The sequence below is a fragment of the Spermophilus citellus genome (assembly GCF_964194105.1).
Source record: "Spermophilus citellus genome assembly, chromosome: 9".
NCBI lineage: Eukaryota > Metazoa > Chordata > Mammalia > Rodentia > Sciuridae > Spermophilus > Spermophilus citellus.
Window position 1 is genome coordinate 13,993,724 of NC_138191.1, and position 23,883 is coordinate 14,017,606.

A 23,883-nucleotide genomic window follows, 5' to 3' on the forward strand; every position below is an offset into this window, starting at 1 on the left:
TTTGTCCTGGCTGGCCATGGTTATTGGAGTTCTTTGTGTCCTTCCCAGTAGGGTTATTTCTGAGCAGTAGAGGGCAATATATTCAAATGCTCAGGAATTACTTCTTAGCCTTAGGAGAATCTGGGAGCCCAGAGACTCTAGAATGTGTAGATATGAATGTCAGCATGAATGTTCTAGAAGTCCACTGCCCACCTCTAATCAAAATTTTGGCAGGGGGTGTGGGGGGTACTACCATAGCTTTATTATGCTCAAATTCGGGACCCCCAAAAGACCACCAGAGACCAAGATCGATGTAAGCAGCAAAGAGGTGTTTATTGCGAGCTAGCTGGGTCCTCCGCGTGCACACAGCAACTGGTGATGCTGAGAGGCCCTGAGCCCAGGGTTTGCAGCAGTTTTATACACTCTTTGGGGAAGGCAGGGAACTTCACATACATCATAGTGTTACCGCTGTTGACCAGTGACGGGTCCATGCTTCCCCAATGTTGAAGTATAACACCAGAGAAGCACGCCGAGGCAAGGTCAGAGTGGAAAGTAGAAGTTTATTAAAGGACAGCAGAAAAGACTTCTCCCAGAGCAAGAAGGGGACCCAAGAGGTGGAATCCATGGAAGTGCGGTTGTCTCCCCATTTTATAGTTAAGGCCTTCATCTGGTTTCCCGAATTCCTGTCACATTCCTTTGTTCTGTCAAGGGTGGGGCACAGGTGGGCCAAAGGAGTAATCTGGGCAGGAAGGACTTTTGGGTCAGCATCTTCAAGTTTGCTGGGAGCTGTTTCATTAACACTTCTTTGGGATGGGCTCTGGGCCTTGGGGACATTAACATTCCATGAGTTGTCCTGCTTTTCCCGGAATTCATTCTCAACATGGCCTCCATTTTAGATCTTACTCGATATTAGACCCGATTTTCCTAACTACACTGATTACCTATCTTTAAATCTGGCTTCAATAGCATCTCTTAGCAAATCATCACACAGCGCGGGAAAATCATAAAACAACTCTAAAACATGATTAGCACATTCACTGGCGGGAACAAGTTGGGTAGGGGTGATTGGTTAGTACAAGAGGGGGATTCATTTGAACTGATTGGTTTAAGCCAAGAGGGGTGTTCCTGCTGAACTACTTGTTTCCAAATAGGTTTATCAACCACCATAAACTACTGGGAGGGTCATCTGGCATCCCAGGTATCTCCCTGTCTCATGCTGATTGGTGGCTGCTAGGGGATTGCTATGGGTCCCCACCTAGCCTGACCGAGTCAGGGACATCTGGCTAGCAGATCTCTCCTGTTGTTTGTAGATAAACAACTCAGCAGGGTGGGTATGAGCCTAGGAGTGCTCTGTGGGTCTTTCCAAGGACAAAGGTCATGCTCCTTCCTTGGACAGGCTTTGCTCTGAGGTAGAGGCTGGTTTTTCAGCTTCACCCACACAAATGTGTCTCTGTTGTTATTGCTCCCTTATGCAAGAGATCTGAGTGCCTAGTCTGAGGACTTTCTTTTCCAACAGACAATTCTGGGCCAAAATGCAGTGATTCCCTCCAGGTTATACTCTAGTTAATGACAAAGTTCAGACTAGGTTCTAGGCCTGAGCTGGAGTTAAGAATTTTTGAGTCATCAGTTCACTGGGAGTAATTAAAACTCTAGGCGTGGATAAAATGGTAGCGAATATGGAGAAAGATGAGAATGGGTAGAGCTCAGGGCTGGGAGAAATAGCACCAATAGCATGAATTATGGAAATTGGGTAAATTACTTTTTAAATATATCCTTTCAAGATTTGACTCTATAAACAACAACAACAACAACAACCCAAAAAAACCTTTCCTAAAAAGGTTATGGGGAGGAGGTATAACTTAGTAGTAGAACATTTGTTTAACAGATGCACAAGGCCCTGGGTTTAATCCCTAGCATTACAAAAAGAAAGGGTGTGATTCATTCATTAATACTGAAATGCTACTAAACATTTACTTTAACATGTTAACTCTCTTGTTCAAAACTTAATGGATAATAAAAGGCTTATAATTAAAAAAAAATACTACTCTCCTGTCCCATCCTAGCTCAAACTTCTTCAAGTCCTGTTCCCCAGAAGTAAACCCTTTTTCTTTTGGTGGTGTTATGGTTTGATCTTAAAGGTCCCCCAAAGACCATGTGTTGAAGGCTTAATCACCAGCTTGTGGTTCTGTCACAGAAAAGCAGGGAGCTGAAACTCTAAACCTTCGTTCTTGTGGTCCAATGAAAGAAAATTTAAAATCAGACACCAAAAGCCATGCAAGAGAACTTTATAACAAGTGAAAGTGAGGTAAAATTAAAATAAAAGCAAAGGAAGGCTGAAGCAGAGAGCGCTTGAGAGAGAGAGTTGGCCATCTCCAAGAAGAGAGTGACAAAGGAGACAATGCTGTCCCCAAATTTATGACTGTTTGATGTTTACCTGGAGAACCGAGGTCCCCCTTCAGCAACTTTCACCAACCAGCTGTTGAACTCCTCCTTCACGTGGAGCAGTGGAGTTTTTGACCTTAATTGGCTTTTTCTGGAATAGCCGTGGTGGCCATCATATGTAGGGGGGCTTCATCTACAAGTCAATCCCATGTTAATGTGGTCATTGGAGTTAGTGGCCAATCAGACGTTATCTTCATGCACCTGTGCTGCTAAGGCAGTCTTCCAGACAAACGGAGGCACCTATAGCCTTGATTCCTAACTTCACAACCACCTCGGTGGGCCCTGTCAAGAGTTCATCCCATGAATCCTTTTCTTTTGACATATTTTGACATATTATCTTGTTTGCTTCTGTTTATTTTCTACAAATTAACTACCACTCTTTGCTTTCTCAGGCACTTTGAAATTAGTTTTTAAGAGAATCTGAAGTAATTAAAGAACACTTGTGACCTTGCCTCGAATTTCTCTGCTCATGGCCAACTATTACCTAACAGTTCTGGCTGGAGATGGGGGAAACTTTAGGCTATGGGGCCTAGCAGAAGGAAGGTGTATCACTTGAGCAGGGTGTTGGAACCCTGACCCATTTCTCTCTCTCTCTTTTTGCTTACCAGCTCCCCCCCCAGGCAAGCAGCTTTGCTTTATCATGTGCCCCTGAGTCTAAGCCAACATAAATCATTCCTCCTCATCAGTTGTTTGCCTCAGGTGTTAAGGTAGTAGGGGGTTTAGCTTTCTTGTATCCTCTTTTACTTTTAATCTTCCTTCTTTCTTCCCAAAATGGATGTGGCAAAATATTTGGTTAAAACAATCTTAGCATTTATAATATCATAATTATAATAGATACATCCCGAAATCAATCCAGGGAATATACAATGCTTATGCCTTCTTTTATGTATAACTTTTCATTTAACCTAGAAATAATGATACCCTCATTCTTCCTAATTAATTATCTTTCTATTTAACTATTGCTATTTTATTCAAATGTTTCATGAGATGTGAAGTGAGAAACAATGACACTTTTAAAATGTTTGAAGATATCAGACACCCCACTTTAGTCAACATTTTGTTGCTGTGACCAAAATACCTGACTGGAACAACTTAGAAGAGAAAAGATTTATTTGGGGCTCATTGTTTCAGAGATCTCAAACTATACACAGCTGACTCTATTGCTCTGAGCCCAACATGAGGCAGCACATCTTGGTTAAGGTGCATGGAGAAGGAAAGCTCTTATTCATTGTAGTTAGGAAGCAGAGAGGGACAAGAGGCAAGAGACACAGGGAAAATATACCCTTTCAGGGCATGCCCTCCGTGACCCACTTCCTCCAGCCACACACATCTGCCCACAGTTACCACCCAGTCAGTCCATTCAAACTAGGACAGACTGATTAGGTTACAGCTCTTACAATACAATTATTTAACTTCTAAACATTCCTGCATTGATGTAGGAGATCTGGCTGGGAGAAGGGTTGGGGGAACTTCATATCCAAACCATAACACATCCCTTCCATTTTTTCCTGTCCTCAGACCCGAATGGGTATTCTCTAAGCCTGCTATATGGTGTTTATCTATCCTCCCCTTTGCTCCTTATCTCTGTGGCTTCCTTGATTCCATTGTCTTCTTCATTGGCTAACTTTCTTGTAATGCTGAAGAACATACCGTATGTAGTAACTTTCCAAGAAAGGATGCATGACAGGTAAATTATTTGAATTCTGGTATTCTTAAAAATATTTTACTGTCAGACTTGTTAGTTTGGGTGTGCAGATTTTCAGATTAAAAAAATATTTTCCTTCAGGTTTATTATCTTTTAGCTTCAAGATTACTTTTGAGAAATTCGATATATACCAGTTACCCCATGGATCTCCCTATGTTGCTTTTCCTCAAGCTTTGAAAATCTTTTATTTGTATTTCTAATTTCATGATAAAATTAATTGATGTGAGCCACTTTTCAGTAATTTTACTGGGTTCGTTCTTGAGAATGCTTTTAAAGTTGGGGAAATCTTATGTATTATTTCTTTGATAATTTTATCCTGTTTATTTTCCTTGCTCACCCTTTTCTGGAATTCCTATGAGATGTCAGACCTGCAGAATTAACCATCCAAATTTCCCACATTTTCCAATCTGTTTTTCTCTTCTTTTTCTTCTGTTTTCTGAGGAATTTTCTTTTATTTAGTCTCAAACACCCTTTTCTCCCCTTAACTACTACTACTACTACTACTATTCTCCTCCTCCTCCTCCTCCTCCTCCTCCTCCTCCTCCTCCTTCTTTTCATTCGACCACTGAGCCACATCCCCAGCCCTATTTTGTATTTTATTTAGAGACAGGGTCTCACTGAGTTGCTTAGCCCCTCACTTTTGCTGAGACTGGCTCTGAAATCATGATCCTCCTGTCTCAGCCTCCTGAACCATCCCCCTAGCTCTTTTTATCTTGTTTATAATATTGATTTAATTTCTAGTAGGTATCCTTAATTAAATATGGCTCTTGTTTTATACCACCCTATTTCTGTGTTATGAACACAGTGTCATCCCTCACCTTTCTTCAATAACAAATTTTTTCTTAAAAGTTTTGCCTGTCTTCTGCTTTATGCATAATTTGTTTTCTCCAGTTTTTTTTTCATTTCTTATATTAGTCTATTTATGTTAGGTGTTTCCCTCTGATATTTATTTATATATAATAATAACATTATTTAATAATAAATATATTGATTACTTATACTTCTTTAAAGAGAAGTGGGAAATTATGTTCACAGTGACGCTATGTCTTTATGAGCTTAACTACAAGATCTTGAAGAGTTTGAGCTGGCAATTTACTTGAATTGGGATGTACATCCTCACCAAACAGTGTTTTCAAATCTGTGCCTTCTTTATTTTCTGCCAGATGCTCCTGAGGCCAGAGTCTGTTTAAATTTCCCTGAGAATAAACCTTGTTTCTCCCTTGGCAGAGCAGGTAGAATTTGGAGATCTTGGGTTATAAAGGAGAGTTTAAGTTTTCTGTTTGGCCCAAACAGATTTTCCGAACCATTCTTCCTTTCAACCCCGTGTCTCATCCTTGCCTTCTCGGAGGGGTGGAGCTTATCAGTCCTAAGTGTCACCAGTATACTATGTCCAACTTCACCTCAGTGAGGTCCTGTGTAGGCTCTTAAGTTTTTAAAACATAGTATTGAGATGTCAGTTATAATTAATATATATATGTGTTTTCTATGTGGTATAAAAATATTTTGATATAAATATACTTCGCAAAATAACCATGACAATCAAGTTAGTTAATAAGAGCTTTGGGGGATACCTCATTTCTAAACCCTAACAACACACAAATAAAAACCCAAACAAAAAGATAAGCCATGCCAATGGCACACAGAGTCAATTTGCAAAAGCTCATCATGTGGAATAATTTGAGTAGCAAAATAAGGCAGCATTGGATTATAATATAAAGTCTGAAGTAACTATACATGAGTTCATACTGACATAAATAGAAAAATCTGTCTTAGAAAAGATGTCTAAGTACAATATGTAGCATATATAGATGTTATTTTCTAGAAGGTAAATTTAATTACCATTGAGGGTGAGCTAAGATTTAGTGATTTGCTTCCAAAGATTAAAGAAGGGGAAACTAGTTACTTTACAGTACAGAAAACTTGCAAACACTACCTTAAGCAAGTAATGTCACTTAACATCACCAGAGATGTCATGTGGATATCATCTATCTGCAAAAAGAAGAACAACTTCATTTCTGTGACTTTTTTTTAAAAAAACCTATAACTTCAGTATAATCATGAGGAAAAAAAACAAACTCAGAAATTGTACAGGATAGTTATTAAAAAAATGAGGAGAGACTAAGAAATTATCATATACTAGAGGAGACTGGAGTTTGTGACAACAAAATGTACAGTTGTATCCTAAATTAAATGCTGTGATAGAATGAAAGCATTAATAGAAAAACTGGCGAAGTCCAAAATAAGTCCAAAATAAGTCTGAAAATCATTTAATGATAATGCCCTAAAGTCATATTTTTGATGGGGAAAAGTGAACAAGGGGCATACAGGAAGACACTGCACTATCTTTGCAATAAACTAAAAATTATTCCCAAACAAGTTTTATCAAAAGAAAAATGTTTTAAAAGTACGGTAGAAAGAAAGTTACTTCTGTAATTTATATAAAAGCAGTTTGTATATCTTTTATGTCTCACTCTCTTTACTGCTTTATTTTGAAGGGTGGTTCTAGGGAATTAAACTAGTTGCTTTACCACTGAGCTACACTACCAGCCTTTTTTAATTTTAATTTTTAATTTTAGGACAGGATCTTGCTAAGTTGGTTAGGGCCTCACTAAGTTGCTGAGTCTGGCTTGAACTTGCAATTCTTAGCCTCCTGAGTTGCTGGGACTTCAGGTGTAGACCATGGCACCCAGATCTCCTGCTTTTGAATATATAGTATATAATATATATATTACATATATTACATAAAGCAAATAATTTTTCTATTGGTTTGAAATGTAAACATGAGTATATCTTAATCTTTCTATGTCCCTTAGGTATTAATGACCAAGTTAATTTGGGCCAGTATATTTGGGCCAACAAGTGAATCTGCAAAAGGTATAGTCATCTCTCCATTAATGCTTATGGAGCACTCATTCTGTGCCAGGTTATGTGCTAGCTGATGACAATAAAATGGAAAAGAAAATAAACTTGGTCGTTATCTTCAATAACCTTTATTTTTTTTTAATATTTCTTTTTTAGTTTTAGGTGGACACAATATTTTTATTTTTACATTTACGTGGTGCTGAGAATCGAACCCAATGCCTCATGCATGCGAGGCGAGCACTCTACCACTGGGCCACAACCCCAGCCCCATCTTCAATAACCTTTAATTTTACACAAAATAAATGGATACATTTTCTTAGAATTTAGCGAGCCAAGCACTCCTTCCTATCTTCCCGCTTCATGAAACACCTAAAGTTTTTTGTCAGTTTATCCTATGGAGGCAACTTCCTAAATCAGCTCTACATAAAGCCAGGTCCAAGTTACATGGGGTTGAGTAAAAGCCCACCTGTGTAGCCACTTGAGAGATACTAAGGTCATCTATAACCATAGTCTTTTGTCTCAACCCAACAGATGAAAAGCATTCAAACTTATCAAGAGAAATTCAGAAATTCAAAGAAATAGAAAGTGTATTTGAGTCATCTTTTCTTGAATGCAGCTGCTATTACTGTTTTTTTTGTGTATTTTCTTTTTGAGCATATTTTTCTATATTAAAAGTCTTTAAGTAGCACCATAGCATAAACATTTCTTAATAGAGTTACGTAATATTTGTAAATCTAATTTTTATTGGCTGATAATATTTCTTTTTTTTATCATGGTCGTTCAAAACATTACATAGTTCTTAATATATCATATTTCACAGTTTGATTCAAGTGGGTTATGAACTCCCATTTTTACCCCGTATACAGATTGCTTTATCACATCAGTTACACTTCCATTGATTTACATATTGCCATTCTAGTGTCTGATGTATTCTGCTGTCTATCCTATTCTCTACTATCCCCCCTCCCCTCCCCTCCCCTCCCCTCTCCTCTTCTCTCTCTACCCCCTCTACTGTAAATCATTTCTTCCACTTGTATTATTCTTCTCTTACCCCTCATTTCCTCTTATATGTAATTTTGTATAACCCTGAGGATCACCTTCCATTTCCATGCAATTTCCCTTCTCTCTCCCTTTCCCTCCCACCTCTCATCCCTGTTTAATGTTAATCTTCTTCTCAAGCTCTTCGTCCCTACTCTGTCCTTAGTTACTCCCCTTATATCAAAGAAGTCATTTGGCATTTGTTTTTTAAGGATTGGCTAGCTTCACTTAGCATAATCTGCTCTAATGCCATCCATTTCCCTCCAAATTCTATGATTTTGTCATTTTTTAATGCAGAGTAATACTCCATTGTGTATAAATGCCACATTTTTTTTATCCATTCATCTATTGAAGGGCATCTAGATTGGTTCCACAATCTTGCTATCGTGAATTGTGCTGCTATGAACATCGATGTAGCAGTGTCCCTGTAGCATGCTCTTATTAGGTCTTTAGGGAATAGACCAAGAAGGGGAATAGCTGGGTCAAATGGTGGTTCCATTCCCAGCTTTCCAAGAAATCTCCATACTGTTTTCCAAATTGGCTGCACCAATTTGCAGTCCCACCAACAATGAACAAGTGTACCCATTTCCCCACATCCTCTCCAGCACTTGTTGTTGTTGGACTTCATAATGGCTGCCAATCTTACTGGAGTGAGATGGTATCTTAGGGTGGTTTTGATTTGCATTTCTCTGACTGCTATCGATGGTGAGCATTTTTTCATGTACTTATTGATTGATTGTATGTCCTCCTCTGAGAAGTGTGATAATATTTCTTCAGGTGGGATTGTTCATCTTTCACTTGGTGTTGGATGCTAATATGTTTTCTTCCAGCTTTTGTTGCTATTGTTGTAAATATTTTTAATAAGAGATTTTCCATATTTATGATTATTTCCTGAGTGTGGATTCCCAGAAGGAGAATTATTTGATTAAAGGTATAAATATTCTTAAAGTTCTGATTATATATTTTTATATTGTTCTCCTAGAGGATTTTGCTAATGTATGCTTTTACCAGTATTGGTTTTCAATTACTGAGGTAACAAATGACCACAAACTTAATGGTTTAAACTCCATAAATTAAAATCTTATATTTCTGCAGGTCAAAAGTTTATTTCAGGTCTCACTGGGCTAAAATCAGGTTATTGTCAACAGTGGTTATTTTCTGTAATAGATAGAAGCCACTTTCTCGATCATTCAGATGTAGAGTTGAGTTCTATAGCATGATAGGACTGAGGTCCCTGTTCCCTTGCTGACTGTCCCCTGGGGACACCTTAACTCCCAAAGGCCTCTCTTTGGTCCTTGCATATGGCTCCTTCTTTTCAGAACCACCAATAGGGTGCTGAATCTTTCTTATGCTATCATCTTCAGACTTATTCTTCAGTCATCTCATCTCTCTGACCCAGCCAAGAAAGATTGTACTCCACTCATGTGATCAGATGGGACCCACACAATAAATAACCTAAAATAATCTCCCCATACCAAGGTACTTACCCTTAATCATATTTGCAACTTAAATTATTATTTCACCAAACCTTACCCTCACCGGCCATTATAAACATGTCTGTGATAATTTGATAGATTTAAAAAAATCTCATTATTTAAATATGTATTTTTATTTCTTTATATGAAGGAACTTTTTAATATTTTATAGTTTTATTTTTTTTGTGTGTGTGAGTGCTCTTGCTCATCCCTTTCTTGTTGGTAAGAGAAACGTGTCTTTTGTATCATGTTCTACAAATTCCATCTACTCCTTGAATTTAGCATGTTTTTCTTTTTGAAATTGTATCTACCTCTTTGTTGTTTTTTTTTTTAATATTTATTTTTCAGTTTCCGGCAGACACAACATCTTTGTATGTGGTGCTGAGGATCGAACCCCGGTCGAACGCATGCCAGGCGAGCGTGCTACCGCTTGAGCCACATCCCCAGCCCCTCTTTCTTGGTTTTAATTCTCAATTTTCTTTAATAATCTTCAGGTAACATCCCCAGAAAGGGGAAATGAGAATTAAACTTCTCAAGTTCTTGTAAATTTTGCTTTGGTTTTTCACAGATATTTTGGCAGGGTAGATAATTTTCCTTCAGAATTTTGATGGTATTGCTTTATTGTCTTCAAACATCCATTATCGTTAATGAAAAACTCTGATGCTTGTCTGATTCTTGTGTGTAGTTTCCCCCCTTTTCCAGAAGGCTGAAGAATCTTCTTTGTATTTTGGAAGATAAGAAACCTCACATTGATGTGCCCAATAAATGGTACTTCCCCTCTTTTTCTAGTTAGAATTTTTTCAATTTTAGAATTAATTAATTTAAAACTTTTTATTATGGAAAACTTAAAACAGACTAGAGAAAATAATATTATGAATTTACATATGTTTGTGGAATACTTATCCAAATTTTATAATAATCAATTTTTTTGCTAATCTTATTTCATCTAAATCATATACTGTCCTCATGACTTAATAATTTTTAAGTAAGTATAATTTTTATCCACAAATGATTCATTATGTTTCCACTAGATTGTAGGAAGCCTTGGTACAGAAGGAAAATTTGGAGGGGATGTGGCTAGATTGTGACTTTGATTTTGAAGATAATTCAGAAGATACAAATGTTTTTCTGTCTGAGGAGGAAAAAGCAGATCAACTTACGGAGAAGAAGTCTACCTTGTATTTAAAAAATCAATCTTAGACTGAAAGCATAATGAAAATATCAATTTTCAGTTGACAGGCCAAATAAAGGTTCTATTTTAGACATTTTCTCTTTATTTTTTTTCAAATGTGTAATTGAAATGATGATGATAGTTTCACATTTCTATAATATATTTTTTTCTTTTTTCAATATTGGGCCTGTTTATGTCCCCGAACCCAGAGCACCAATTTTATTTTAATTTGATTCTTCTTTCCTTCTGAAAACTGCAAATTAAGTTCTTTCATATTATTCCAAAAACAGGCTTCCTTTCTTTCCTCCATTCCTGGTTTCTCAAATAATTGCTCCTTTGTGAAGAACCGAACAATAGCAAACCACTGGTAATCTGTTGCTGGTTTGAGTACTATATTTAACCATCACATTGTTTAATCAGAAACATAATCTGACCTATTGAGTAACCAAATTTTGTCTAGTGTATCTGAGAATAATATATGCCCATCTCTGACCACAACATTCTCTTCTGGCTTCCCATATACAATAAAGACTGTTTAGTACAAAATAAGATGCACCAAAATTATATCATTTGATAAAACTTGAAAAAAAAGCTTACTCAATATTTTGGTTTTACTTTTATCATTCCACAGAAGGTTTTTGGTGTGGTTTACTTTTTCTACTTTTAAATTTTTCTTTGAAGCACAGAATTCTTCATTATTCTCAAATGTACATTTTGGAGATAGTTATGATCATATAATATTGTATTTCAGAGTTGAATGCTTGTGGGTTGTTTCTGGTGAAATGGTTTTTTAAACTAATTCCAGAGTAGGAATAAAAATGCTGGAAAATCAAGACTGAGACATTGGCACCTAGTTCAGTGCAGTTGCCCCTCAGCAACCTTTGCCCCTTAACTTCTCCAGGTCTCCCTCTAATTTTTTTTTTTAACTATTGGTAAATCATTTCAATTTGGATCAACTGGGCAGATCTTCTATATAGCATTTTTGAGATGATTGTTATACACTGGACTGGGAATCAAGATGCCTGGGTTTTGTGGGCTGGGGATGTCGCTCTGTGTTAGAGTGTTTGCCTGGAACATGCAAGGCCCTGAGTTTGATTTCCTAGGGAGGGAAAAAGAAGAAGAAGGAGGAGGAGGAGGAGGAGGAGGAGGAGGAGGAGGAGGAGGAGGAGGAGGAGGAGGAGGAGGAGAAGGAGGAGGAGGAGGAGGAGGAGGAGGAGAAGGGGAGGGGGGGATTGGATTCTCATCTTGCCTAGTTAATAGCCAGAGAAACCCAATGCCACTTACTTTTTCTAGCTTCAATTTCCTTCTCTGTAGTATAAAACAGAGAGTATGGATATTGGGGCAGGGGAGTGGTTGAGCTCAATGAGCTTCAAGACCTTGTCAGGCTCTTAATTTATATTTTTCTGTGGCTCAAGCAGAAATCTCTCTGATTATGAAATGTAAACCTTAATTATCCAGTGTATTTGACTTTTCCTAATTTCCTAACAGGTTCTTTCTATGTATTTCTCTATATATTTAACATACATTAAATATGTCTGTACACATATATGTGTATATATATTCTGTCTTCTATGTTCTGTGTTCTAATTAACATTTATGGGGTGCTTCATATGAAGCAGATATTATTTTAACTGCTTTAAATTGAAAATCATATTTAATCCACACAACAATCACCCAGGGTTTGTATCAGTGAAATGAGGCAAAGAGAGGTTAAATAACTTGCTTGCAATCACCCTGATATCAAGTAGGGTGAACTAGGATTCAAAATCAAGGACCAGGTTCCAGAATCATGTTTTTAACCACTGTGCTATGCCAATTTGCATGTAAGAGTCCTTTGTTTCACCTTAATAGAATGTCAAGCTACTATCTTTTTATTGATCGCCTTTCACCGTAAAATTGTACAAAATATTGTTCCTTTTTCACTGTTCCTGCTTTCTTCTTCATACTAATTCCTCAAGAGCTAGCAAGCTGACTCCTCCTTCCTGTTGTCTTTAATGGGACTCTACCATTTAGCTCAGAATCTCTCTTCCACATCCTTTTGTTAACTTCTTTGACTACAGGCAGATACCTGGTTCCTTCTTTGCTCTTCTTTATCGCTCTAAATGCCTTTCTCTATTCTCTGCTTCAGTCACACACAGGGTACTTGTGAAGTTTGGGGGCTTCATCATCATTTGTTTTGACTTGAACCATGATTTACCCACTGTTTGGTATCCATGTTTTGCCTCTAAAATGTGGTTTTCACTTTCTGGCCTTGATATATATCCTAGTTGGCTTGGTTCTCTCTGCCTGAAATTCCAAATGGTACCTTTACTTCAAGACTGGCAAACTCTGAGAAAAAAATCAATCTTTCTTCTTTTAAGTTGTTCTTTTCAGGTATTTTAGTCATAGTGATGAGAAGAATATAAACATGTAAAAATCATATTCTTTCTACCTATGGAAGTATGCCTTTGTTTTGAGGATAAGGACCAATTATCCGAGTCTAGACTAGGCTTTTCTAAGGGATGAATGACTTGGTCCCTGCCAAATTCCACAATTCCATCCTATCCATACTGTGACGCCCCACTGTTCCCACACTACCAGCTACATGCCTAAGAGTCATCTTGCAACTATGTTTTCTATTATGAGAAATAGACACCTCATGCAGTACTAGCTACAGCTCCTTCAGCTTATTGGCTAGAATAAGAAGTGCTGAAAGACCTGGATACCCTTGACCTCTTGCATTCCGCTCACCCCTTGTCACTTTATTTCTCATTTCAGAATGGTTTTAAGTACTCTGGAACCTTTTATGTTCATCTCTCTCCACTTGAATCTCAGAGATGATTTTCAGACCGGGCAAGAAGTGTTCTCTCTGTTCTCCTGTCTTGTTTGTTTAGGGCACAGATATTTCCAGTTCTCAGATCTTACCTTGGGCTGGCCTTCCCTCCTTCCTTCCCTTCCCTTTCTCACTACCTCCCTACCTTGCTACCGCCCTGTGTCCTTCCTATTTTCCTTTCTTCCTTCCATATTCAACAAGTATTTTATGAGTCCCTAAGAATAGTTATAGGGGCTTGGGGATACAATAGTAAACTAAATAAATAATGCTTACATTTTAGAAGATATACAGAAATAAACTGTATACTGTGGTGGAAGGAGGATGCATGTAGGTGGAAATTTAGGTAAAGGGTTGGTAATGAGTGTAGAAAGTGTGTTCAACAAGTGGATAGAAAGAGTACTATCTTTCTAAGAGCTGCTTCTCAGCTCTAAATCCATTCTTCTCTGCTCTGTGTTGTCATGTCAAAGCTGGGACTTTGCAAACTACATTCACAGATTCATTTACCAACAGGCTTTCTTTTAGGTTTTGCCAGTAGAAGGCAGGAGATAGAGATTGACAGGCTGGAGGAAGGGAAGAGGGGGTCATTTTCTGATTCTTGACCTCAGTGTTATTGTTGCAGAAGTGGCCTTGCCCTGTGGTGGAAATTCATACTCTCATGGCAGTCTGTTATGACTTCCAGCTTTTTCACTTTGCAGAACCACTGTCAACCTTTCTCCTCAGTGGTACCAGAAAACAACATGTCATAAACCGCCTCAAAGATCTCAGCTTCAGTTTCATGGTGTCTCTTTCTTGTAGCTCTTAAGTTCAATTCTTCCACTTTTATTCCCTCAATCTTAGGATGGCAGCTACTTTGTGCAGTTACTGTTTGTGCTCAGTCAGCCCTCCAACAGCTTTATGACCAATTCTTTATACACAATCCTATTGAAATACCTGGTGTGGTGTGTTTTTCTGATGTGGTGTATGTTTTACGAATATAGAAGTAGAGCTCAGAGCATCAATCCCAAGAGGAAAATATTGCTCCAGGCAAGTAAGTAGTTGGTGAACTGGTGGCCACAGCTGCTGGGAATGCCAATACAAATCCCTTAGCTGGTTTCTTTGTCTGTCATAATTGGAATAATAATACCTACTTTCTATTACTATGGACGTGTTAGTTCATTTACTAGAAGAAACACCTGCACAGACTTGAAAGATGTTGATTTCAAGTTACGGAAGCCCATTTGACACAGTTTAAGCAACAAATGGGATTATATTATAAGAAAGTAGAGTGTTGCTTGGATCCAAAAGTGGAAAGAGCTCAGGACTAGGAACTAGAAAAATGTCAGGAAACTCACTTGGATTTACATTTTTCTGTATGTTGACCTCATTCCTTTTACCTGGGGGCCAAATTTCTTGGCTTCCATAGTCCATGTGTTGCAGAAAATATTACCACCTATGGTTTCAGGGTTAAGACCTTCTCTTTCCAATCAACTAGTTAGATGGGACTTGCAATCTCTTTCTCCATTTTCAAATTTTATGATATAGAATTGAAAGAACAACTTAGGTTAGGTGTGTTATTCCTGATTCCTTCAATTATGGTCAAGAAAGAAGATGTTACCTAATATAAGCCTGGATTCTTGTAGTCCACTCCTGTAGGGGTGGGAGCATTAGCAAGTTTTTTTGTGGACTGAGAAGATGTACTAGCATCTCCAAACTTGACTTTAGTAATGCGGTTGAAACTTGGAATTGGGGCCAAGATCAGATGTAAGTCTTTAACCCCAGACAGACTAGCCCTCTAGTACAGATCCTCCCACCTCAGGTATGGATTGCTCCTAAAAAGGCAGGGAGGGGGCTGAGACTGAGTCTGCAAGTGAGAATCCAGGAGCCCCAGCTTCAGATGTAGGAGAGATGTGGACTCAAGATGCATCTTGTCATTGACCTCTGCCAGATCTCTCAGCTACATTCCAGATTTCTCATGAAAAAAGAAAAAAATTAGCTCTATCTCTACTCATCATTCCATTAAAGAAACAGACTTCCCATGGGATAAGCAAAGACTAGAACTTGTGGATCTTGATCTGTGCTCTCCAAGACTGCTGACAGTTCATGGGACGATCTTCCTCAGACTCCATTCCCCTCAAGCCACTCCCCTAACCCTCCATTCGTCTAAAATGCTTTACTTATTTATTTTCCTATTTATTTTGTTAGCCTCAACTTTCTTAAGTGTTCAAATGAAAGGATTTTGGGCAACTGGGTTTCTGTCTGGGACATAAAGGACCTTGGAGAACACAGATTCTAACCATAAGACTAACATCTGAGCCTTCCCAGAAGTCCAGAATCAGAATCTGGCCTCTATCTTGAAAGGCAATTTGAGCGCTGCTGGACAGTCCACATTGGACTTGTATGTGGAAAAATAACATTGGTGCTATAAATTCCTTTCTGCTGTGAAATATGTTGTGTATTAGAAACAGAGAGGTGGTGTTTACGGTGTAACTTAGGGCAATGGGATGGAGTTACACATTAAGGGCAGAATGATAGGTCATGGTGCAAAGTCTCTATAAAGTGGTTGTTTTTGAGGACAAAATGATTTTGAATACTTATTTATAAGATTAGTCCCAGGGGCTGGGATTGTGGCTCAGCGGTAGAGGGCTCACCTAGCATGTGCAAGGCCCAGGGTTTGATCCTCAGCACCCCATTAAAAAATAAATAAATAAAATAAAGGTATTGTGTCCAACTACAACTAAAATAAATAAATAAACAAATATTTTAAAAAAGACTATCCCCAATAAACACAGATATTATCCTCTCAATCATCCTAGCTCCCTCTCACGTAGATGAGAAAAATAGGGTGAATTTCTAAAATAAGGTTCAAATAAGTTATTGATCCTCTGAAGTTCTTGAATCCCTAATAAGACAGTTAATGGGAAGTATGCATTTTCCCCCTCCACAGATTCTGGAAAAATCACAGCCCAGAAATTTCATAGGGAGGGTTATCATTATGTATAAGATGATTGCTCCCGTCTAGGCCTGAGTATGGAGAATAATGCTATTGCAACAAATCCATTCTGATCTGACATATAGGTGTATCAGAAACTGAAAGGTAGTTTAACTAACAGGAGTTGTTTTTGCTTGAGACCAGGTACCAGTGGCAGCAGGGGAGATTGAAGATAGATATAAAGCAGAACTTTTGATGCTGAGTGCTGATAAATAGCTGTTTATTGGGCTTTTGAGAGACATTTAAAAGTTGCTTTTTAAAAATCTAAGGATAGTGCAGGTTTTCACTTTGTAGCCCAGAGAAGGGTTATATCCCTGGAACAATGGTGTGAAATAAGATCCTCCCACCTTAATAACTCTTTTTGCATCTCTCACTCTTGGGGATGCCCAGTTACAATTCTCAGATTTGGGGGCTTTTTTTTTTTTAATCCTGCTTCTCAGAATTTCTCCCCCAGCAAGGAATTATGAAATGAAAAAGGAAGAAAAGAACCTCAGGGCTGGGGATGTGGCTCAAGCGGTAGCGCGCTCGCCTGGCATGCGTGTGGCCTGGGTTCGATCCTCAGCACCACATACCAACAAAGATGTTGTTTCCGCCGAGAACTAAAAAGTAAATATTACAAAATTCTCTCTCTCTCTCTCTTTAAAAAAAAAAGAACCTCAGAGCAGGCAGGGAGACCAGATACCCTCGTTCACTGGAACTGGGTGATAAAGTCTAGAGGCTCTGAGGTTTGTTGTTGATGCCAAATGGGCAAAAGGATCACTGAGAATCACAAGAACTGGACTCAAACTCAGATTCAGCCATTTACCAGAAAGTAAAGTTGGTAAGCTACGACTTCCCTGAGCTTCCTTTTCCTTTTTTGTAAAATGAGGATATTAATATCCACGCTGAGTACATATTGGGGCTGTCTGAGTGTCAGATGAAGTCATGTCTGTGAAAGCCTTCCCGAAGCTGTGAAATACTATACGTGGCATTGTTAAAAACAAAGACAAATAGGAATCCTACTGCCAAATCTTAACCTCCACTTCCTCTTTATTTGACTTTTCTAGCTCATCCAGGGGAGATTCACCAGGGGGACTGTTTTGAATTTTTTTTTTTAACTCACATTTTTTTGTTCCGGTGGAAGTGCTCAGAGCAGTCAGTGATGGGCTTCTGGTGCAAAAAGGATGGGAGTGGAAATGACACAGATGATTTTCTGTATTAATCCCCAGGAAAACTGATCATTAATGATGTCCTACTTGATCTGAAATATCTCCTATCCACCGTATAAACACATAACTTTATTGTCAGCAAAGCACATGTGCGCACACAGATGTATTCTAGCTCCAACAGGTACCAGTTCACTTCTCTGTGCATTAGTTTCCTCATCCGGACACCAGGAGATACCTACCCCAGAAAATTCTTATCGGCCTTAGATAAGGTAATACATGTAAAATTTTTAGAAGAATGCCTGGCACATGGTAAGCACTCATTAAATGATCTCTTCTGAACCTTATCAAGCCCTCACAACCCTGTGATTCAGTTCATATTTCCCTCTCATTTTACTGTTAGAATGGCTCATTCAAAGTGACTCTCTCCTCAGTAGAGTTTGGAACTTCAATTATCTTTCACTAAACTCTGTCACAGGAAAACATCTGGTAGCATGCAGGGTTACGCCCCAGATCATAAAGGAAATAATAATCTCTTAGGGTTAAAACTGTCTTTTAAAAACCTTTTAAATCTGCTGGGTGTGGTGGTGCATGCCTGTAATCCCAGCGGCTCAGGAGGTTGAGACAGGATCATAGCACGAGTTCAAAGCCAGCCTCAGCAACAGCAAGGCACTAAGAAACTCAGTGAGACTCTGTCTCTAAATAAAATACAAAATAGGGCTGAGGATGTGACTCAGTGCCGAGTGCCCCTGAGTTCAATGCCCGGTTCCCCCCTATACACACACACATATATTTATTTTTATAAATATATACACTGTATACAGTGAAGTCATATTGTGCATACATTTAATGTAAGTACCAATTTTATAACCCAGTTCTTAAAATGAGACTACCTATTAATGGATAATACATCCACAATAGACAAATCCACTGATATATATATAAAGGCATAAAGTCTTAATATTTTAAAAAACTCAGTATGGAGGAAATTTATAATATATGTATACACACACACACACACACACACACACACACACACACTAGGTATCGAACCTAGAGGTGCTCTGCCATGGAAGTACATCCCCAGCTCGTTTTGTATGTATATTTTTAAAAAATTTGAGATAGGGTCTAAGTTGTCAAGGTTGGCCCCAATTTTCGTGCCTTAGCCTTCCAAGTTGCTGGGATTGCAGGCATGTATCATCTCACCTGACTGCCACATAAATCCTAAGCACACTAAGATCAAGAATCATGAGCTAAACTCAGGAAGAACCAAAGGAAGTCTATATGCAGCTGTTTGGACATTCAGATTATTCTACTTTTAAGAAAACAAGTATTTTTGTTATCTATAAATTTCCTCCATACTGAATTTTTTAAAATATTAAGATTTTATGCATATATATATATATATATATATATATATATATATATATATATATATGGATTTGTCTATTGTGGATCTATTATACAATAACAAACAGTCTCATTTTAAGAATTGGGTTATAAGATTGGCACTTATATTAAATGTATGTACAATATGACTTTATATAATGTTCTCTGGATTTGGGTCAGTGAGGCATAATATCTTTAAAATCCAGGGACTGTCAGGCTTTGCTAATTATTTGCCATAATTATTTGTTAAAATTGTGGAGCTCTTCTAATGCATGACACCTATCTTCTGAGAAATGACATCTATGAGTGTGGACCCTTGGGAACATATTCATGTTATCTTACCCATTGCCCCCCACTGTTTAGAGACAGAAGAGAAATAAATAAAGCACACTTGATTAATTAATATAATTCTTCGAACCAAAATTTAGGAATTGGGCCTCAACAAAACTAGTCATTCTCTAATGCTCCCTTGGAGCAAGGAGATAAATTTTAGAGGGCTGAGGATGTGGCTCAAGTGATAACGTGCTTGCCTGGCATGCATGGGGCGCTGGGTTTGATCCTCAGCACCACATAAAAATAAAATAAAAATAAAGATGTTGTGTCCACCGAAAACTGAAAATTAAATATTAAAAAATTCCCTCTCTCTCTTCTCTCTCTCTCTCTCTTTAAAAAAATAAAAATTTTAGAGCTAAGGTGCCATTTTAGGCTAACGCTTAGGAATGTGTGAAAAGAAACTGAAAGAGCTGGTTTGGTGAAAAGAAATAGGTTAGAGCAAGATGTTCAGGAATATGCAGAAGAAAGAGACAGAGAGTGTCAGGAAAAATGAATGCATGAGGAAAGACATGGAAGAAAAAATAGGATAAGAGAGAAGAGGAAGGCAGAGGAGGGAGGAGATAAAACTAGGTTACTGGTTGCTAACTCCTGTTGCAACTTAAAAGTACCATGTAGATTTGGTTTCTATGTCATTTTAAGTTATGTGTGTGTTTCTTAAACTAAATCAATTAAATCCTTTCTACTCCCATTATTCTTTGTATTTCCTAAAGCATCACAAAGGCATGAGCCATTTAGATATAGAAATACTAATTTCAGTTCTCAACACTTGTATTTACTTGAATCATGGGTGGAAGACTAGAAAAGATCTTGAAAAGTCATCTTGCACGTTTCCTTACTTCTAATTAACACTGCATCTTGAACATTTCAGATATTTTGATGCCATTTTTAGTAAAATCCTAGTACTGGAATTCTGTTTTGCTTCTCAGTTATTCATTTTGAGTGTAAAATGTCCTCACAACTAGGATGTATTGCCTTCTATGGAACATAAATAATTCTGATTGCAATGACTCATGTTTCCCAAGCCGAGCCAACCAGGGGGTAAAATCCGTTCACAAAAGAGTAATAAAATAGTATTTCTCTACATCTGTTCCCACAATATTAGGAATTCCAGCCTTACTCAAAACTCCATCAAATAGTTTTGAGAATCCTCAGGAAATTTCTTCTTTGTGTTCCATGAATTGGTTCTTTCAGCTTTGAAGCAGCATTTGTTGTTTTTTTCTTTCTTCTGAAATCTGGTTTCCTATAGCAATGACTCGTCAAGGCTGAGTAAGTATACCCCTCCCTGCCCAACCAGAGTCGCCTCTGAAAACTGAGGCTCAAGTTCTGCGATTCCTCCTAAAACTTTAAATGTCTCTCAAACATTTCAGTAAAATATTACTTTCAGTTTTTCCTTGCTCTTTTTTGGGGTAGCATCTACTTCTTAAAGTTCAGGATTAGACCTTGAACTTGGCTCTGGATAGCCTGAATAATAGAGATGGTATTTTGAGTGACAGGCATAATTTTGAGTGATAGATATGGTTCCCTCCCTCCTTCCTTCCCTTCCTTACCCTTTCTTATTTTCTGCCTCTTTCCCTCCTTTTTCTCTCTCTTTCCCTTTCTCTCCCTCCCTCTCTTTCTTCCTATTTCTTTCCCCCTTTCTTTCTTTCAGTTGACCCAGGGTTGTTCTAACACTGAACTACCCCATCCTCAGTGCTCTTTTATTTTGAGACAAGCTCTCACTAGTTTGCTGAGACTGGTCTCAAACTTACATCCCTCCTATCTCAGCCTCCTGAGTCCCTAGGATTATAGATGAATACCACTATGTCTGGTGACTTAGTGTTTTTCTTTGAGCTTCTCCTTACCCTTGGCAAAGCTCCCTTGCACTTGGACCATATTTTACCTTTTAGTTTTCTCTTCATTCAGTGAGTTCTTCCCCAGAAGCCTCCTTGCTCTGTATGTAAAGTCCTAATGGACTGCCTATCCTTCCTCAGACAAGCCCAGGAGGGCTGGATTTTTGAAATCAATATTTCTGGCTCAAGGTGGAATCTGAGTTACACACATATACAAATAGTGTTGCCTGGTGTCTGAGGGCACTCAGGTACCTGTCCTTTATTAGGTACTGACTTCATGAAGATATTTTCTTTTTCACATTTGACCTGTAACCTCACCAAATCTGAAATCATGGTTTATACGAACAGTGCATTCTTTATAGTAATGCCAAAGAAGTAAACCCCTCCTGGCTTGGATGTCTGAGAACTCTCGGACGATTTCTATAACCAGATGTTTGTAGATGTTTTTGGCAGGCACCCATTAAAGTTCCTGATAAATGCTCAATATACATTGAATTCAGTATATATTGAATTGAGCCGAACATCTTGGCCTCAGTAACCGCAGACCTGATATCAGATGCTGCGAGTTGTTTGAAGTCTTAATACTTTTTCTTTGTATTGACCTTTCTGTTTGTAAAATAAATCTAAGTCTATTTTTTTTTCCTCTTAAGTCTTGTTTTCTACGTTTGTCTCTGTGGCTGTCATTTGAACAACCTCTCCATTTTCTGTATCGTCTTTCAACTATGAAACAGATATTACAGCTGCATTCTGACTCTCAGATTAGTGCTGGGCTGAACCTTTTCGAGGCTTAACATTGACAGTTTGAATTTTAATTTTATGGCCACCTCAATTAGCATTTTTTTAGAATTGGTGCATTATGTTTATACACAATAGTGAGATTTGTTGTTACATATTTGTACATGTACACAACCAGACAAAATAATTTTACCAATTTCATTCTCAATTGGAGGTTTCTTTGCTTGGTATTTCCCTTTATGAAGCATTTCATGCTCCAAACTTACTATGGGGATGCCCCTCCTTCTTTGTCTTGGTGGCCCCACCTCTCTTCCTGCTAGTCTTTGAGGCTGTGCAATCACATGTCAAGTATAAGCAGAGAAGAGTTGGTGATAGCTCAAGAGCCCCAAAGAAGGAGGTCCCTTTACCAGGAGGTGGTTCTTAAAGGTAGGTGAGGCCTTCTTAACCTCTCTTTTGCCATCTACCTTCCTCTGTGGATTCCCTTCCCTCCGTACACTCACAGAGAATCAGGACCTCCAGGTTCTGTGCTTGCTCCGAAGTGATCCAGGCTTTGAAAGGTTAAGGCTGGAGTCTGGGTGGATGGAGAGGATTATCAGCTATCCTATGGAGAGCCGAGCAAGGATTCCTCCCCTGTTGCCTTACATGCCACTTTCACATGATCTCTGGCCCTGACCACAGAAAAGGAAAAAAAAAAAAAGTTTACAAAATAATTTAGAAAGTCCTTGTAAACGCTTGTGTTTTCATTTAGCAGCAAGAATCCAGGACAGCAACAGACCCTTGGCAGCAGCAGCCAACTGGGAATTGAGTGGAAAAAAAAAATAGGAATCATGGATGCTGGAACCGTCCAAATTTTTTGGTAAAGGAGGCAGTGGGGGGAAGGAATTAAATCTAATCTTTTAAAGGAGGGCTCAGCTCTGATCTCTTATGGTCAAAACACGAAGGAGCAGCTCCATGTATGTGACCCAACTGTCCTGGAAGCTTCAATTGGAAGAGACTCCAAACTTTTAAGTTCTGCTTACAGCTTCAACTCGAGTAAGAAAAATGAGGTGTGTGGGGGTCACAGGATGAGGACCAAGTCTTAGACGGAGGTGGAAGGCTTGGGGATGGATGCCGGTGGGGATAAGGCGGAAAGGAGCTACATCTTTAAGTCTGTCCTATGGTTATACATATTTTTTCTTCTATGAATGGGTTTTGCTGTAAATTATAGCTTTGCTGTGGTCCCTTGGGTCAAAAGAAATAGTCTCTAAACAGAAAACAGCTCTGATTGGTGACTTTCCTTCTTCCCTCCCCAACCCCCTTTCTAATTGAAACCAAATGTGCAATATATTGGATGCTGGGATCCCTGGCGCTTTCCCAGGAATCCTCAGAATGTGAGGTTTCTCTCAAAGGCATCTTGCATCAGCCTGTGGATGTATGCCTACCACTGGGCTCCTTCACGGGCAAAGTTGAAAAAGAAGCATTTCACAACAAATTCTTCTTTTGGGGTTGGGGAATCGCAGTGGATTATACCTCTGTTTTCTTCTTTCCAAAACTGTGCGCCCCCGGATGAAAGTAAGTTGTGTTTTGTTCATTTTTTTCCCCTTCTTTTTCCAAAACGAAAGCTCCTAATACACTTCTGTTGATGTTTCAGGAAAAAGTTTTAAAAGATTTAGGGGGAGTCTCAAGTGAGGCAAGAAAGTGTGGGGAGTGGGGCAGCACACAGCCTCAGAATGTCAGATCCCATGTTTTTGGATGTGGGGGGGTCTGGATTTGTGTTGTGCAGGGAGGATTAAAGAGTGTTAATAACCAAAGAAGGTCGAAGCAAAGTAAATGAATCCATGGCAGCTGCAAGATACAATAAACAGTGTGAGCAGAGGTGAAATTGTTGGCAGGCGAGACAGGCCGATTCCAGAGCTAGGTTCAGGAAAGAGAAAGCAAAGCAGAGGAGCTAGGTTTCTAGGCATTTAGAGGGCTGTTTGAGGGTCCTGAGATTTGGAGAGACATAACCAAGCACTTTCTGT

The 23,883-nt window shown here is 38.6% G+C and overlaps 1 protein-coding gene across 5 annotated transcripts in view; it reads left to right on the plus strand.

The window, feature by feature from the left end:
* The first annotated feature begins 22,205 nt into the window (after positions 1-22,205).
* Positions 22,206-23,883, plus strand: part of DDR2 (discoidin domain receptor tyrosine kinase 2) — a 162,985-nt gene continuing 161,307 nt past the window's right edge. For 3 of the 5 annotated variants that reach the window (XM_081307615.1, XM_081307620.1, XM_081307618.1), the window contains exon 1: positions 23,271-23,434. The gene's annotated coding sequence lies outside the window, so the exon portion shown is untranslated. Of the gene's footprint in view, positions 22,310-23,270; positions 23,435-23,883 lie in introns of those variants that run through there. The other 2 variants (XM_081307616.1, XM_081307619.1) reach the window with 1 other exon arrangement.